Source organism: Oncorhynchus clarkii, unplaced genomic scaffold (assembly GCF_045791955.1).
Source record: "Oncorhynchus clarkii lewisi isolate Uvic-CL-2024 unplaced genomic scaffold, UVic_Ocla_1.0 unplaced_contig_2040_pilon_pilon, whole genome shotgun sequence".
Taxonomy (NCBI): Eukaryota; Metazoa; Chordata; class Actinopteri; order Salmoniformes; family Salmonidae; genus Oncorhynchus; species Oncorhynchus clarkii.
The window spans coordinates 77,501-82,830 of NW_027258347.1; the positions used below are offsets into that span (position 1 = coordinate 77,501).

General features: G+C 54.3%; 1 non-coding gene across 1 annotated transcript; it reads right to left on the bottom strand.

Moving 5' to 3' along the window:
• Window positions 1-4,778: 4,778 nt before the first annotated feature.
• LOC139396733 (U5 spliceosomal RNA) lies at window positions 4,779-4,895 on the bottom strand. Its single transcript, XR_011630827.1, has one exon. It is a non-coding gene; the product is annotated as a U5 spliceosomal RNA (small nuclear RNA).
• Between the last annotated feature and the right edge of the window lie 435 nt (window positions 4,896-5,330).

Here is a 5,330-nt window from a genome sequence, read left to right on the forward strand (position 1 = left end):
TACTCGTACCTGCCCCCCCACATAAACTGAAACACAAGTCTTACTAGCCCCCTCCTCATGCTCGCTGGCAATGGATAGATGTATGCCAAATACAGAAGGGAAGGCAGTACATCCACCTTAAGGACCAGGACCTTGCCCACGAAAGACAAGGATCTGGCCTTCCACATTGCCAGCTTCCTCTGAACCACAGCAACCCTCATGTTCCAGTTCAGTGTCGCGGAGCCGGAGGTCTCAAAGTGGACCCCAAGAATCCTCAGGGCCCCAATACAGAGAGAGAGCCCTCCGGGCACGTCCGTCCTGCCCTGCCATCTGCCGAAATACTTAACAGACGACTTGGCGAGGTTAAGGACCGCTCCCGACGCGCGGGTAAAGTCTCCAATTATGGCCAGAGACCTTAGCAGGCACGAGTCCTTGCACAAAAGCAAGGTGGTGTCATCGGCGTACTGTGTCACCTTAACACGCAAACCGCCGCTCCCAGGTACCAGCAATCCCTCCACCCCTGCGTCAGCCCTAATGGCAGCCGCCAGGGGCTCCATGTAGAGCACGAAAAGGAGTGCCGAGAGCGGGCATCCCTGCCTGACCCCTGAGGAGAGGCCAAACACGTCACCCAGATGGCTGTTTATGCTCACCCGGCACCCCGCTCCCACATACAAAATCTTGATCCACTTTATAAAGCGATCACTAAACCCTAACCTACCTAACACTCTGAAAAGAAAAACCCTACTGACGCGATCAAAAGCCTTGGCCTGATCAAGCGCCGCTACCATCAGAGGTAGACCTCTATCCTCAACCCAGGCGATGGAGTCCCTGATCAATTGGAGGTTCCACCTAATGGAACGGCCTTCCACCCCACACGTTTGATCCTCATGGACAACGTAGGGAAGGGCTGTGCGCAAACGGTCTGCCATGACCTTAGCTAGTATCTTATAATCTACGCACAGCATGGTCAACGGCCGCCAATTGCTGAGGTCGGCGGTGTCTCCCTTCTTGTAGAGGAGGGATAGCACGCCTACAGCCATTGACCTGCCCGGGACTCCAGTCTCGAGAACGGCCGTCAGGACTTCTAGGACCACCGGTCCAAGCATCCCCCAAAATTTGAGGTAAAACTCAGCCGGCAGTCCATCCATCCCAGGCACCTTCCCTTTCCCCATCCTCTTGAGGGCGTTCTCCACCTCCTCTAGTGTTATCGGGGCCTCCATCGCCTTTCTAATGTCCTCCGGCACCCGCCGGGACAAATGTTCTAAGAACACGGTGCCCTGCTCTTCCTCTACTACCCTCTCCTGGAAAAAAACCCGGAAATGGTCAGTTGCCACCCTGACCATCTGCTCCGGCTCCCTGACTATCCTACCCTGTCCATCCCTCACCCCATAAAAAACCTGTCTTTCCTGCTTTTCCCTAACTGATTTAAAAAACACTGCGGAGCAGGTCTCATTCTGCTCTATGAACTCAGAGTGTGCACGCTGCAGGAAAGCACGGGCCTTCCGCTCATGCACCTCCCTGAGTTGAGCCTTGAGGCTGGTTGCACGCTCCATGTCCATCGAGCTCCCGAGGTTGCCTGCCTCGTACTCGAGCTCGAGTAAACGTTGGAGCTGCTCCACCTCCCTTCTCTCCTCTCTCACCTTCCTGTTACAAAACCCACTAATAAAAACCCTAATCCTGACTTTGGCTATCTCCCACCACTCCAACACCCCTCCGCACATAGGTCGAAGACCCTCAAGCCCCCGAAAAAAAACAGAGAAAGTGTTGACGAAATCTAGCTCCTCCAGGATATCCCGGTTGAGCTTCCAGTACCCCCTACCGAAAAGGCAGACAGGCGCTTTGACCCTAAAGAGAACCCCGTCGTGATCCGAGAAAAACACAGGCAGCAACCGCCCAGACAAAAGCCCCAGGGATTTGGGTAGAAAGACGTAGTCCAGCCTCCGCACAACCCCCCTGGAATTACGCCACGTGGGGCCTGCCACCGCCGGAGTAGTGTTAAGGCCACCATCCACCAGACCATGGCTTGCCATAAGTCCGGTGATGGCCCCTGCACTACCATCTGCTACCCCTCCTAAATCTACATTAAAATCCCCTCCCACTACCAATACCCTATTTGTGGCACACAGGGGCGCCAGAAGCTCCACCATCTCCCTTCTCTCTGGCACCGTCTGTGGCCCGTATACCCCTATAACCCTTAGTCTATAATCCCCTAATGCTATGTCTACCCCCAAAACCCTCCCCTGCATCGCTACGTGTGTTCCCTCCACCTTCACCTCCCTTGTGCCAAACAAAATCCCAACCCCTGCTGAGTGGACTCCCCCCACACTCCACACTGACTTCCCTTTCAACCACTCTTTTTTAAAACGCTCCACATCCCCCCCATCTCTCAAATGCACCTCCTGTAAGAAACAAAATGTAAAACCTATGTTGGACAAACAACTAAAAACGGCCCTTCTTTTTATAGGGTCCCTTAGCCCGCGAACATTCATCGTCATTATTTTCAAGTTTGCCATTTACCCAAAATAATGGAAAAAAACCCAGCCCTATGCAGAAATCATGGACTTACTCTGTCCTGTGTAAAAGGTTCCTCCTCGGACAGGGATCCTACTCCAGCAGCATCAGAGGCCCCCTCAACTCTCCCCCTCCCCGTATTCCAATCCTGAGAAATCCAAGACGCGGGGAAGGGGTTGGGGAGTCCCGGCGTCCCAGAAATAGCCTGAGACACCCCATCCCCTGATGGCAGAAACAGTCCCGGGGATGCCTGGATCCCCTCCATGGTGTGAAACGGGAGAGCTGAGTCTTGTGATGACATGGGGTCCACCTTGGCATCACTGATCGACCCCCCAAACACTTGTATACCCTCATACGAGGGCTCTTGACCCACACTCTCCGAGGTCACCCCGCCCCCACCGCTCCCCTCCTGGGAAACCCAAGACGCGGGGAAGGGGTTGGGGATGGGGGGTCCCGGCGTCCCGGAACTAGCCTGAGACACCCCATCTCCAGCAGGCCTCACCAGCACACTGGTCTCCAGGTCTACTTCCATCTGGACGAGTGGGAAAGATGATCCCGTCGACGACGGGGGTACCACCTCAGCGGCACTATCTATTTCCCCCTCCCCTCCCAACCCGCTCTGGCCCTCTCCCAGCTCGATGGAGATCTTCTTCTTCTTCTTCTTCTTCCGTGCTTCCCCAGAGTCGGAAAGCACCTCTGTTCCCTCCAGGGTCCTCTGGGCTGCAGAGGCTACCCTCTTTTGTCTTGGGGTGACCGGTAAAGGTGAGACGGACCTCCATTCCTCCGTCCTCGTCTGAGAGACCTGGAGCTCCTCCACCATCTCCCTCATCTCCCCCACGAGGGCCCCAAAAGCCATCTCGTCTATGAAGACTGCATCAAGGGATGGGCCCATCTCACCCATCGCTCCCTCAACCTCTACCGGCAGCTGGCTTTGGGGTGATTTACACTCTGCCATCTGGGTCTCCACCCCCAATACTGCCAAAGCCCTTTCTTCCACATCAGCATGACCCCCGACTTGTGTCGCTGGCAAGGACAGTGGTGGCTCATCCTTTTCTCCCCTCGCTTCATCTTCTTGACTGTGGCCTAGGCCACATTCAGCTCTTCCCTTCTCCTCCATTCCTTTTCCCCCTGTCATCCTTCCCCCGGCCGCTGCTGCCGCGTATGAGCCTTTTCTCCCCGGGCACTCCCTGTACAGGTGTTGTCTGCTACCACACCCATGGCACTCCTTTGGTGCTGTGCAATTCTTGCCCTCATGGTCCACGGATTGGCAGAAACGGCACTTCTGTGCACTGCAGGCAGCTGTAACGTGGCCATATTCTCTGCATTTTTTGCAGTACGGAGGTTGGCGAGTGTAAAAGAGCATCCCTCTATCCGAACCCAGCGAGAAACTTGCCGGGGGGTGGAGGAAGCCATCAAAACCTCCCTGGTCCGGCCTAAGGAGCACCTGGAATTGACGTCTGCCATTCCAGAACCCCAGGGAATCCTTTACATACCTTGCCCCCGATGTTACTTCGCAGAAACGACTCAGGTACTCCCTTATGGCGATATCCGACACATGAGGGTTGTACATATGTACGTTGATTACCCTGAAGTTCGTTTTCGCTAGGCACGTCACGTTGAAGAAGGACAGCGGCCTCTCCCCAGCCACAGCCTTGGCTCGGTCCATCGTTGAATCGCACATCACTTCAGTGTGGAAGGTCACATCGTACGCCTCCTCCATCGCATTTCCTTGTAGGCACATCACCTCTTGCACTCGAAGTTTTAGGGCACCCATCAGCACGGTCCTTGCGAAGGTGTCCCTCGGCATCCGGCCCTCATCCTCCTTCCAAGCAAAACGAACCGTATTTTTTAGTCCAGTCCTAGGGACCGACCCAGCTCCACCATTATTGTTGGCCATCTCCTCACGAAGAAAACCTGCAGATTCCAAACTTTACCTAAAAAGGAAAGGAAACTGCCCTTTACGCCCTCCGGCCTTCGGCTTTCAACTCAGCGAGCTTTGAGGCACCGCAGTACCAGGCTTGATCTGAGCCAAAAGGCCGAGAAGCGATAACCCACAAATGGAACCCTGAAACCGCCGGACCCCCGGGGGTCTCGACAGACCTCAGCGGGTGGGTTGGCAAAAGCCAGCTCCTCTCTCCCTCCAACCCCCACTCAACCAACCAACCAACCAACCAACCACCGTTTCCCTGGCAACAAACAGGCAGGTGTTTTTTGGAAAAAGTCGCTAATGCGTCTTTAAGTCACTATCCTGGCCCATCTCTGTCAATTTCCCTTGAAACAAGATACCGGGCTCTGCAAGAAGCAAAGCCGCTCCAAAAATACGTTGAACTCGTAAGTGTTCCTCTCCACGGAAGTCTTTAGTAAAAGGCGAAAGGCTTGTGCGTAATGAAGAGAAACCAGAGTCATATGGAAGTCAAGAGGTCGGGGCCCGAGACACACTCTGTGCACTCTAGGCAGGGTTCCCGCGGGTGCTCCCGGAACCCACTCTTCCAAGTTTTCGAGGGCTGTCTGTGGATAAAAAGAAGGTCACAGACACAGAGGCACAGAGAGACAGAGAGAGAGAGAGAGCGAGAGAGAGAGAGAGAGAGAGAGAGAGAGAGAGAGAGAGAGAGAGAGAGAGAGAGAGAGAGAGAGAGAGAGAGAGAGAGAGAGAGAGAGAGAGAGAGAGAGAGAGAGAGAGAGAGAGAGACACACACACACAATCCTGGCCCCAATTCTTTTTTTTTTTTTTTTTTTTTTTTTTTAAGTAAAATGGCGGGAAACGGGGGACCCCATTGAAGAGCGCTTCGCCTTTCTTTCAGTTTGAATGTTTCTTTCCTTCTCTTCTTCTGCTAGCTAGC